Source organism: Salvelinus sp. IW2-2015, linkage group LG4q.1:29 (assembly GCF_002910315.2).
Source record: "Salvelinus sp. IW2-2015 linkage group LG4q.1:29, ASM291031v2, whole genome shotgun sequence".
NCBI classification, from domain to species: domain Eukaryota; kingdom Metazoa; phylum Chordata; class Actinopteri; order Salmoniformes; family Salmonidae; genus Salvelinus; species Salvelinus sp. IW2-2015.
This window is the reverse complement of record NC_036842.1, coordinates 59487019-59500452: the sequence shown is the minus strand read 5'-3', so window position 1 is coordinate 59500452 and position 13434 is coordinate 59487019. Positions and strand designations below refer to the sequence as shown.

At 43.0% G+C, this 13434-nt stretch overlaps 1 protein-coding gene across 1 annotated transcript in view; it reads left to right on the top strand.

Moving 5' to 3' along the window:
• The window catches only part of sv2bb (synaptic vesicle glycoprotein 2Bb), a 29728-nt gene that overhangs the window by 5554 nt on the left and 10740 nt on the right, over positions 1–13434 (top strand). The gene's annotated exons all lie outside the window — the stretch shown is intronic.

The following is a 13434-nucleotide window of genomic DNA, read 5'->3' as shown; positions in this document are numbered from 1 at the left end:
CTTTAAGCACCAGCTGTCAGAGCAGCTCATAGATTACTGCATCTGTACATAACCCATCTACAATTTAGCCCAAACAACTACCTCTTTACCTACTGTATTTATTTATTAATTTATTTTGCTCCTTTGCACCCCATTATTTCTGTCTCTACTTTGCACTTTCTTCCACTGCAAACCAACCATTCCATTGTTTTTTTAAAGTTTTTATTTTACTTGCTGTGTTGTACTCACTTCGCCTCCATGGCCTTTTATATTTTTATTTATTTATACATATATTTGTTTGCCTTCACCTCCCTTATCTCACCTCACTTGCTCACATTGTATATAGACTTATTATTTTTTTTTCACTGTATTATTGACTATATGTTTGTTTTACTCCATGTGTAACTCTGTGTTGTTGTATGTGTCGAACTGCTTTGCTTTATCTTGGCCAGGTCGCAATTGTAAATGAGAACGTGTTCTCAATTTGCCTACCTGGTTAAATAAAGGTTAAATAAAAATAAAATAAAAAAAAAGTATGTGGGTAACAGCTACATGAAATCCTCCAGAGCAATAGCTCCACATTTTAGATGTTGACAGGGTCACTTAGATGATTGTATCTCTAGGATGGTTGGTGTGCTTTGAGATAGGGCTTATATGGTTTGTACCAATACAGTACATAGTCTGGCCGGGGAAATGTATGTTAGATCAAAATAGACAGTTTGATTGGAGACTCCAGACTGAGCAATAGGACAAATCATCAATGCTTTGCTGCTACAAGTTCTGTAGTTAACTTAGATGCCCAAGGGAAATCACACAATCCAAGGTCTACTTTCACTCTGACGATTTCTCCACTGTTGGTCTATACAGGGACAATATGTAGATTCTAAAAAGTGAAAATACCAGGACTATGGTAAAATCAGGTATGAATACTTCAGGCATAAAGTAAAAACCACAAACAAATAGAACTAAATAGATGAATATGAAATATTCATAGAGGTAATTTCAGGTCAATCTATTTTGTTGATTGTTCATAAACAAATAGCTGAATTAAAAGCCAAATACTTACACAATGCTTTTTGAATGTACCAGGGGCATTATGTGGTTAGTTCAATATACTGGGGGTTGAGAACCAGGACCAGTAGTTTGTTTTTAAAGTGGGCCCTCCCACAGTAAGTGTCTGATAGAGGGAGTAAATTGACTGATATGTTATGCTAATGCTTGTACACATACAAAATCACTTCCTGCAATCTACGCAGAAGATTGCATGTGTAACAAGAAAAGAAGTGCAAGTTGGTCAATATCAATTTTCAATGAAAAGCGGACAACTAAAAAAAAGATACACTAATGATGGTATACATTAGAGCTCTATCCTCTAAATCAAAACATTTCAAAATGGTTGAAAATGTACTCGAATGCTAATTGCTTAAGAGTCTATTGATGCTATTTAGTTGTACAGCCGAGAGGTTTGGCGGCTGAAAATACTCTTGTACAGACTGTCCCTAGGTATGAATCTTTAATATGCTGCACTTTAAAGCCTCTCTCTCTCTCTCTCTCATCTTCTCATCTCCAGTCCTACTGCGGTCTCATCGATTCTTGGGCCCGTTGTTGCCATCTCTACTCTCCCTCTTCCTTCTTCTTTTCTTCTTAATCTTCTGCTGCAAATCTCTCGTCTCTCTTCTCTCTTCCTGCTCATCGTCAATCCTCACTCTCACTTCTAATCTTCATCTACCCTCCTCTTCTCTCTCTCTCTCTCTCTCTCTCCTCATCTCCTCATCTCTCATTTATCTCTCTCATATCGAACACCTCAAGGTGTGTTTTTGAGGCTTTGTTGTTACATTTTATCTGTTGACACCATTCCTAATGTTTCTCATAATTTAAGTACATTTTCATAATTACAACAAAATGGTCTTCCAGAACAATACCAGTAATGAAAATAGCATAGCAATGTCCTTCCTGAGACCCATCTCAGAGAAAGTGTCTCTTGCTCTAGGATGGATGGTTACAGGACGCAGTAAATAGAATGTGAAGTCAGATGCCAGTGGGTGCTTTAATATTTAAACATGAGTTACAGAAGCACAGCGGCACTTCTCCTAACGACACAGTAGATCTCCCACTTCATCGTAAACCGACGGCTCGGCTGGCATCACTGAACCTCTTCCAGCAGACCCTCTGCTCTCCCTCCTCGGGTCACAAAGGCTGTTCCGTGCCATCATATTTCTCATAACACATGTCTCGCAGCTCAGGCTTCCCAAATGATTCGTTGGATTTTAATTGTCGACAATTTGAATGTTAGCTGCCAAGGCATATTGGTCATAGGAGACATGTCCTCTGTGTGCCTGAACATGCACACAGTGATTAATCTCTCCCTACAGCCGCTGCTGTGGGACAACATATTAATAGTCACGGCGACTTACAGTTATAGGCTATTATCTCAGATTGTAATAATACGAGAGTAATAATAATTAATTTGACTTATTACACATTTTGTTGTGTTACAGCCTGCATTCAAATGAGATATTTCTGTATTTAATTTGTAAAAAATTCTAAAACCATGTTTTCAGTTTGTCATTATGGGTTATTGTGTGTAGATGGGTGAGAGAAAAAACGATTTAATCTATTTTGAATTGAGGCTATAACCCAACAAAATGTGCAATATAAAATAAAAGTACAAATAAAAACCACACAGGAACTATGATGTGAGTTAAAGAAACACGATACTGCGAGTATATACAGGTCAGTGCCACTACCTTGTTCAATGTGCAGGGGTACTGGAGTGGTTGAGGTGGGTTTATACATAAAAAGTGACTGGTTGGCTACATTGTTAACATGTACTGTATATCCTGTCTCCTGTGCTGAAGCATTGTTCACACAGCAATGTCATTGGGAGACTTGTTGAATGAGACTGATGAGACTGCCCGGAAATAAACAGTGGTTTCAATGAGCAACAGGCTATAACTAGGGGCCAGAGAGGGAATCGATAACAAAACATTCTTGAAGCTAATGTGTGATCTGCTTTATGTGCCTTGAAGCAAAGCTGTACTCACTGCAGGGCCAAGTGCTAGATGTTGGCCTCCCCCTCTCCATTTAATGGACCTCTCATTTGTATTTATCCCTCTCTATTTGCCAGCACACTGTCATCCCTCAGTCTGGGCCCTGACTGGCACGACAGGCCTTTAAAGAGATGCTATATTCTCCTACCTACAGATGTAGGATCTTAATTTGAGCGAGTTTGCTACAGCAGGAAAATAATCCTGCAGCTATAAGGATAATGTGAATTATTTTGTAGATTATAGTTAAAGTTAATGTACTTTTTCGTAGGGGTTGATGCATTTTACATCAGGGCAAATCAAGTCTGACATTTTTTAAGTGAAACCTTGAATACACTACAAGTTTCCATAACTAAACAAACAAAGAACCTAAATCTGTAGGGATGGCTTGGTTTATATACTATATATACAAAAATATGTGGACACCACCTCAAATTAGTGGATTCGACTTTTTAAACCACACTCGTTGATGACAGGTGTATAAAATTGAGCACACCGCCATGCAATCTCCATAGACAAACATTGGCAGTAGAATGGCCCACACTGGAGAGCTCAGTGACTTTCAACATTGCACCATCATAGGATGCCAGGTTTCCAACAAGTCAGTTCGTCAAATTTATGCCCTGCTAGACCCGGTCAACTGTAAGTGCTGTTATTGTGAAGTGAGTAACAACGGCTCAGCCGCGAAGTGGTAGGCCACACAAGCTCACAGAACGAAAGCAACATCAGTACCAGAACTGTTCGTAGTGAACTTCATGAATTGGGTTTTCATGGCTGAGCAGCCTAAGCCTAAGCCTAAGATCACCATGCGCAATGCCTAGTGTCGGCTGGAGTTGTGGAAAGCTTGCCGCGGTTGGACTCTGGAGCAGTGGAAACGAGTTCTCTGGAGTGATGAATCACGCTTCACCATCTGGCAGATGGACAGACAAATCTGGGTTTGGCAGATGCCAGGAGAACGCTACCTGCCTGAGTGCATAGTGCCAACTGTAAAGTTTGGTGGAGGAGGAATAATGGTCTGGGGCTGTTTTTCGTGGTTTGGGCCCCTAAGTTCCAGTGAAGGTAAATCTTAGCACTATAGCATACAATGACATTCTAGACAATTCTGTTTCCAACTTTGTGGCAACAGTTTGGGGAAGGCCCTTTCCTGTTTCAGCATGACAATGCCCCCGTGCACAAAGCAAGGTCCAAACAGAAATGGTTTGTCGAGATCGGTGTGGAAGAACTTGACTGGCCTGCACAGAGCTATGACCTCAACTCCATCGAACACCTTTGGGATGATTTGGAACGCCGACTGCGATACAGGCCTAATCGCCCAACCTCACTAATGCTCTTGTGGCTGAATGGAATCAAGTCCCTGCAGCAATGTTCCAACATCTAGTGGAAAGCCTTCCCAGAAGAGTGTTACAGCAGCAAAGGGGGGACCAACTCCATATTAATGCCCATGATTTTGGAATGAGATGTTTGACGAGCACTTTTGGTCGTGTAGTGTATCTCTGATATTTACTATACCACCTAAACAGTGACATCTTCAAGGGACGTATCAGAATGTGTCTGTATCTTACTTGTATGTGAGATGTTGATGAAATACAAGTAACTGACAAAATAAAGGAAACGCCAACATAAACAGAACAGCTTCAATGCACCTTGGCATAGATTCTACAAGTGTCTGGAACTCTATTGGAGGGATGCCACACCATTCTTACATGAGAAATTCCTTCATTTGGTGTTTTGTTGATGGTGGTGGAAAACGCTGTTTCAGGATCCGCTCTAGAATCTCCCAGAAATGTTCATTTGGGTTGAGATTTAGTGACTGAGACACAGAAACCTTTTAAACCCCCTATGTTCCTTTGAGACGCCTCTTTCAAAGTCAGAGATCTCTTCTTTTATTATTTTTTATTTAAGAACAAATTCTGGGCCTCCCGGGTGGCGCAGTGGTCTAAGGCAGCTGTGCCACCAGAGATTCTGGGTTCGAGCCCAGGCTCTGTCGCAGCTGGCCGCGACCGGGAGGCCCATGGAGCAGTGCACAATTGGCCCAGCGTAGTCCGGGTTAGGGAGGGTTTTGCCGGCATGGATATCCTTGTCTCATCGCGCACTAGCAACTCCTGTGGCGGGCCGGGCGCAGTACACGCTGACCAGGTCGCCAGGTGTACGGTGTTTCCTCTGACACATTGGTGCGGCTGGCTTCCGGGTTGGATGTGCGTTGTGTCAAGAAGCAGTGCGGCTTGGTTGGGTTGTGTTTCGGAGGACGCATGGCTCTCGACCTTCGCCTCTCCTGAGTCCGTACGGGAGTTGCAGCGATGAGACAAGACTGTAACTACTACCAATTGGGGAGAAATTAAAAAAGAACAAATTCTTATTTACAATGACGGCCTAGGAACAGTGGGTTAACTGCCTTGTTCAGGATCAGAACAACAGATTTTTACCTTGTCAGCTCGGGGATTCGATCTAGCAAACTTTCGGTTACTGGCCCGACACACTAGGCTACCTACCGCCCGCTCTAGCCATGATAGCCAAAATAATGGGCAACTGGGTATTTTTATACATAACCAAAAGCATGATGGGATATTAATTGCTTAATTAACTCAGGAACCACACCTGTGTGGAAGCACCTGCTTTCAAAATACGGTGTTTCCTTTATTTTGGCAGTTACCTCTACATTGCAATGTAGTGATAGCTGAAAACAATATTGACAAAGCAGTACACATGTGGGCCAATTCCACTTGCTGAGACTACACTGTACTGTTCGGTGTCTTGAACAGATGTTAAATGATTTTGGTTTTGGCTTGAGTTCTGTTTTTAACTAGAGTATTAGTCATTGCCTTTATTCGCAAGAAGCCCACAATGATGTAACAACACTGAAAAGCAGGTAATCTTCCCTTTATAATAAGAATTACTTGAGCATCAGATCTCAACCTGATACACCAGATGTTTGATTTAGCCCTAATTAAGACCAAAATAAAGAGATACGTATCTCTAATAGAGAGCACAGTGAGACCCCAATTAGTGAGAAGAGGGGATGAGAAGAGATGACAGGACAAGACAGCCAGTTACTCTCTGACGTGAAGAGAACTCTTTCAACTTGTGAAAAATAACAAGACGTCATTAACAATTGAGCGAGACATTTCAAATGAACTTCGGAAGCATTAAAGTACTGCATCTCTTCGAACCAAACAAACTTCATAGTCATAATAGTAGAGTATATGTAGTGTCCTCAGTATTTTTCTATGGTCTAGTAATAGATAGAGTCAGAGCCATAGATATAGATATAGATATATATGGCTTGAGAAAGAGTGCTTACCATGTGAGAAGTACAGGCTGGCGTTATGTACAGCTGGGCATGACATCATCAGAGAGCGAGAGAGAGAGAACCACGGCAGGATGGGTGGGGCAGTGACCTGAAACCCTCAGGATCATGGGAGAAGTGCTGCCCTCTGACCAGAGCGAGAGGGATGTTCATATGAGACATTGTTTCGATTGTATGTTTTCAGAGATATACAATGAAACATTTTCAAAGTTGACCACATGGTTAGAGATAAGTTACGAATGGCCTCCTATGTCACCTTTCAGGGAAAGCTTTCACATTTCCCAGGTTACATTTATACTGTGTTATCCTCCTTTCCAGACAACGAATGCCTAGATTAGATCCAGTCAAGAAGCAGAGATGTCAACATTGTCTCATAAAACCAGCCTCCTCACTCACACGGAGAAAAGCAAACCAAGGAAATGGAGGAGGGTTTCTTCATTCAGCCAGACATTCATTTCCTTCTCATACACATCAATAAAAGCCAGGTCTCCTCCTGCTATCCTTCAATCCTGACTTTATCAGTGCTGTGTCCTGTGTGAGGGTCGTACTATAACAGGGCAAGGGAGGATGGAGTACTGATTTTTTTTATATTTGGCCCTTTTTCTCTGCCGGCTGAAAAAGTAATCTAAAGCTTTTGGAACAGCTCTGGACGGAATGCAATTTCTGCAGTCTGAAGCAGGATTAAATTGCGGCTTGCATCTGTCATGATGACAGTCGATCTCAATGGCTGATTTCTCTCTCTCTCTTACACACTCGCTCTCCCTCTTTGCATTAGTGTAAGGGTGTGGCCCTTCCCTGTGGAGAGAGAGAGAGAGATACAGAGAGATAGAGAGAGTGAGATGGAGATGGAGAGGTGCTGTTGACCAGCCTGAACACAGATCAGATCAGCCGGGGGGCTGGTTGAGGTTTAATCTCAGTGCAAGGGGATTACAGATTGTTCATTGTGTTTGAACACTGCACAGCACGTACTGCATGTCATTTAGTTCCGGCCAACCGCCGATCTCATTGCTCAACATGTATTCCATCAAGCAATGCCAATAATCACCATGACTCACAGCCTCTCATGTCTTCCTGGTTTGATTGAATAGGGGTCTGTTGGGCCTGTCAATTAGCAACTGACCTCTCAAATTAACTTTTTGAAGCTCGTTATAATTACAAACTGAGAATTCTATCAGGAAATGTGACGCCTTTCTCCCTGTTCATGAATATGTCATGTATGACATTAGGCTTTCCACGGTTTATGTTAGCTGCCTAAACTTTTCCTCGAATAACAGCGTGGCAGGTCAAGGTCAGACCGAAGGGTTGTTACAGAGGTTGCTGTTATTACAGGTTCAGCAATTACGTAAGTGTACCGCAGGCCTAATGCAGCACCCTGGTGCTCTTCGCCGTACTCTAGCTCCCTAATGGTTCTCCTGTGTCTTTCTACCGGATCCCCTGCATTATGCCAGTCTCTGTTCCTTTGATCACTGAAGTAGTCATGATGTACTACCGTCTCAGAAATAACCACCTCATCACCATACACTCCTTAGAAACACAGAACCAGCTATATTGAGGGAGACAATCAGATGCAAGGCACTGAAAATGAACCGCTGGCCGGATGTACAGATCCAGGCGAAACCGAGAGAAACCTGACTACAGAAACAAAGACCACTTCTACCAGGTTGACCCAGATTTATGCCTGCAAAACCACCTGCAGTTTCCCTTAGATGTAGCTTACGCGGAGCGGATGCCAAGGGAGTGACGGTCCATAGCCTAGGTACGTTGGTATGAAGAAGCCAGCCCCCCTACACATGTAGAGAAAGGTAAAACCTAATGGTTACAGATGCATCTGATGCAGGCTGAAATCGCTACATCATCTCATTACTTGATTGATTGAGCAGATTGGGCAGAACACATCTTTCATTTTGTCAAGACGCCAGCTGATCAAAATCACTGCCCAGGCGTAACCTGGTGACTCATCTAGTATAGCTGATAACATTACAGTGTTACGATGTTATAGAGCCCAAACAAAATGGAGCTCTTGCCGCAGAGACTATTGGCATCGCCGTTGTTACTCAGAGATCTGAAGATCAGGTTGTGACTCGTGCCCAGAATGCCATCCTCAGGATATCTCTACCTGGTGTTGTCAGGGTACGCCACACACTGTGCCAGGAAACAGAGGCTGTGCTCACTGATGAGGATACACAGGGGGGTCTGGCATACACTCACAGACAACAGACAGGAAAAAAATGGTGTTGCAAGGCAAGCATCAATGTAGTGGTAATCGGGTCCAGTTCAGTTCGATCGAATTGCCTTCACAACAATGTCTGGTGGAGAAATACTGTAGGAGGCTATATGAGTTTACCCTGTCTGTTTGTTTACGCCAGCTTCGTCAAATGTAGTAAATCTATGCCTATGTGTGTTAAATATTGAGATTTTACTGAAAAGGAAAAGTAATACATATTTAGTCTGTAGCCTTGAGAGTGTCTGCCTCTCTCACTCCGTTGAATTACTCTGTCAGAAGACACCACAATATATAATAAACCTCATATTTCACGCTCGAATTCTCCTGACCGAGTTATATGAATTCATATGGATGAGCATAGAACTCATGAAGCTGAAATGAAAATACATTTAGCTGGATATTCCCCTATGATCTAAGTGAGCTCCTTATTCTCTTCTCTGCTGTCTACACATGCACACACACACACACACACACAATGAATACGCGCCCACACACACACACACACCTTTCCTGAGTTGCTGTTAATGAAGCAGAACCAGACTTCCAATCCCACTGTACACAGTAATCAGCATCAAGGTCATCAGCAATGGCCCTTTATTTTCCACCATACTCTCCTTCACTATAGAAAATACATTTTCCTTCTGTTTCTGGAAGGAGGCCTAATATGCGTGAAATTATGTCTGTGTAAAGAAACTTCTCGTGTCATGCTCGCCTCAAAATAACGAGCTTCAGATGTTTTGAAAGCAAATGGCAGTGAGATCAGTTTGATAAACATCCGTTCAACTAAATAGCGCAGGACTGGGTGGGCTCACTGCTCCTCATCACATCTTTATTGCAATTTATTGCTGTGGACCATGAAAGATTCAAGAAGCTATGTATCATTATCATCCACTCTCCGACAAGTGGAGGAAAGAAGAGAAGAGAGATAGGGTTGAGTAGGAATGATTTCAGGGGAAAGGAAGAACACATTGTTACGATGTCGCTACACAATTCCCACTGTGGAAGCCTGAATCCTGATATCCACTGGTGACCTGGCAGGAGAAACTGCAGACCACGCAACTGAAATGTTCAGTGAACTATAACTCAAAGTACCACGATGTACTTTTTTCTTTAATAGTGTCTATATGCCTAAAAACAGATCTCCATTCAGGGTCAATTACAGGACAGTAATGAATAATACACCACTCTGTGTTTTGATCATCACTGTGGTTACTAGTCTGCCTTCTGTAAATGTATACAATGTTGCTGCTTCCAACATAAAGCCTATTTATTTTGTATCGTTAGTGAAAAGGAATCCCTGTTTGAGTAGCACATCTCTATGCTACCTGCAAAATGTTCTACCTCGTTCAAGGAACGATTCGATTCCCATGGACAGCCTCCTGTGTCAAGCTTCCTTTGTCACATTATGACACTATTGTGTCCTCTCCTGGTGCTGCTAGCCGAACCCATCCAGGGCTGTGTCCTCTCCTGGTGCTGCTAGCCGAACCCCTCCAGGGCTGTATCCTCTCCTGGTGCTGCTAGTGGAACCCCTCCAGGGCTGTATCCTCTCCTGGTGCTGCTAATGGAACCCCTCCAGGGCTGTATCCTCTCCTGGTACTGCTAGTGGAACCCCTCCAGGGCTGTATCCTCTCCTGGTGCTGCTAGTGGAACCCCTCCAGGGCTGTGTCCTCTCCTGGTGCTGCTAGTGGAACCCCTCCAGGGCTGTATCCTCTCCTGGTGCTGCTAGCCGAACCCCTACAGGGCTGTATCCTATCCTGGTGCTGCTAGTGAAACCCCTCCAGGGCTGTATCCTCTCCTGGTGCTGCTAGCCGAACCCCTCCAGGGCTGTGTCCTCTCCTGGTGCTGCTAGTGGAACCCCTCCAGGGCTGTATCCTCTCCTGGTGTTTCAGAGTTCCTTCCTTTTATCACGGCATCACTAATATTAGAACAAAGAAGAATTCATTAAGATTGAATGTAGTTATGTGGTAAGATTCCGGCAAGCCTGAAATGTAAGTTTTCTTTGCATGGTGCTCCAAACGAAAACAGGAAAGGGCCAGTACCTAGAGTACTGGACCCTCCACAACTTTATCACACATACATATAGTATATATATATTTTTTAAATGTAACCTTTATTTAACCAGGCAAGTCAGCTAAGCACAAATTCTTTTTTACAATGACGGCCTACCAAGGAACAGTGGGTTAACTGCCTTGTTCAGTGGCAGAATGACAGATTTTTACCTTGTCAGCTCAGGGATTTGATCCAGCAACCTTTCACTTACTGGCCCAATACTCTAACCACGAGTGAAATGCCTGATCAAATTCCTTATATGCCTTTTGTTGTCACGCCCTGATCTGTTTCACCTATTCCTGTGATTGTCTCCACCCCCCCCAGGTGTCGCTTATTTTCCCCAGTGTATTTATCCCTGTGTTTCCTGTATCTCTGTGCCAGTTCGTCTTGTATGTTTAGTCAAGTCAACCAGTGTGTTTTTCCCCGTACTCCTTTTTCTATTCTCTTTTTATAGTCCTCCCGGTTTTGACCCTTGCCTGTTTCTGGACTTTGTACCCGCCTGCCTTGACCACAAGCCTGTCTGTCACTCTGTACCTCCTGGACTCTGATCTGGTTTTGACCTTTTAGCCTGTCCACGACCAGTCTCTTGCCTACCCCTTTGGATTATTAAACATTGTAAGTCTCCAAACATCTGCATCTGGGTCTCGCCTTGTGCCTTGATATTTGTATGTTAAACATGCCATGCATTTGTGATTACTTAAAGTTTTGACTGTACTATGTTGCAAAACACAGCCTACAGTCTTTATACAGTAGTGAATTCCACCATTTACACCTCGTTGTACTGGTCAGCAGTGAATTGGAAAACAGAGCATAGGTTAATACTTCTCTCTGACTTCCTTCTCGCTCTCTCTGTCCCACTCTGTTCTGTCTCAGTAAGGAGCTCATTGTGTCTCTGGGTTCTCAGTACATGGTATCAGGTTGAGTTGGTAAACATGCTGAAAGTGATTCCCTCCCTGAGCCAAGTCTATATGGACGCTATCTGTGACCTTCACTTGTCTTAGTCAACATATAAAAAGTGGCACTGGAGCAGGTTCAGCAGTTTTCAGGCATGGTCACGGCTTTCAGGACAAAAGTGCTGCATTTTCACACTTTATGAAGGGAAATAGATGATGTCAGGGTTATTGAAATGCAGGTCTTAAGGTCTGCAGAGCTGCTGGTTTTCAGTTCTACCTGATAGACATACTGTAGAGTACAGTATCATCCAATGGTAAAATATATTTTATTTAGCAGACGCTTTTATCCAAAGGGACTTACAGTCATGCGTGCATCCATTTTACGTATGGTTGGCCCCAGGAATCGTACCCACAACCCTGGCGGTGCAAGCACCATGCTATACCAACTGAGCCATGCAGGACCGCTGTATCTGTCCCTTAAGAACCTAGCGGGACAAGAGGAAAACCAGCATCGCTGCAGAACTTCAAGGCCCATATCGTATGCTTTTAATAGTCTTGCCTCTGCAATATGAAAGAAAAGAAGATGTGTACTGTACCATTGTGAATCCATCTCAACAACTCTAGCTGATTGTGTTGCATTCTTTAATCTTAACATAGACGGACAAACATCATTCCGAGAGCTATGGAATTAGGCAGGGGGAACAGCTGCTTTGAAATGTATTACAAATTGATTTTACTCAGACAACCATCTTCAAACTGGATTGCAGTGGGACCAATGCCTTGAGGAGCCGTGCATTACTAATGATACCATACCTTGTGGCATATTCACAGTCTTCTTCCCCTGACCCCCTAATCTATTCACTCAGGATGATTGTGTCACACAAGACAACCTTCCAGCCTGTTCTCATCCAAATTACCATGAATTACCATTTCATCTTTGTAGTGAAAAGGCCCTTGGTAAGAGCTGTGTGTACAACAGAAGTAGTGTACTTGGCGAGGGAAGGCTGCGGTATGCTGTGGAGGAGTCTTGGGAAGACGTATGGCTGAAGGCAGGCAGGCTGAGTGTGAAGGAGGTTGGGAGGCGTTAATGAGATGCCAGAGAAGATGACAGAGATCCTGGAGAGTTACACACACACATGCACACACTAGCACCTGGCTTGGCTGCATACCTCCTGGGTCTCCTTATTTGTTTAATGAATCCAAGAACATGCTAATGTCCCTCACAGTGTCTCTCTTTACACCATGATTCAAATTAGAATGTTAATTAAAGTTTAGTCCCTCGTATACAGATGTAAAATCTTAATTTGATCACTCTTTTGTTGCTGAGAATTTTCCTGCACAACAGGAAATGCAAACTTGTAGTGTATTCAAGGTTTAAAAAGGCTTCTAAAGTTACTCATTTCCACTTTAAAATGTCAGACTTGATTTACCCTAACAAAATAATAATTTTATCAATTATAACCCACATAATAGTTCACATTGCCTGTTGCTACAAGATTATTTTCCTGCTGTAAAAAACTGGCTCAAATTAAGTGTGATCATATCCCTACAAAGGAATACCAAATGTATACTACTACACTACAGAATGTAGGCTATTACATTCTCAAAGGTTGGCTGATATAGAATATTTAGAGGAATAAGGAATAACTAAACATTTTGATTATTCTCAGTGAGACACGTTTGCCTTCTAATGGATTAATGATTAAACTATGATACCCATGTAACTCCACTTCCTCAACAGCAGCCACAGTGTCCTCTCAGTGTAGTGACACAATGGTAGTAAGTGATAGAGAGGGGGGGGGGGCGATGCGGTGTAGTTGAGGCATCCAGAGAGCCAGTAGAGACTAGTGACAGCCAGGCAGCATTAACCCGGGCGAGACAAATCTCATTTTCAGCATTACCAGGCTCTTTGGTGTGTGAGAGGGCTGAAGAAAAGGC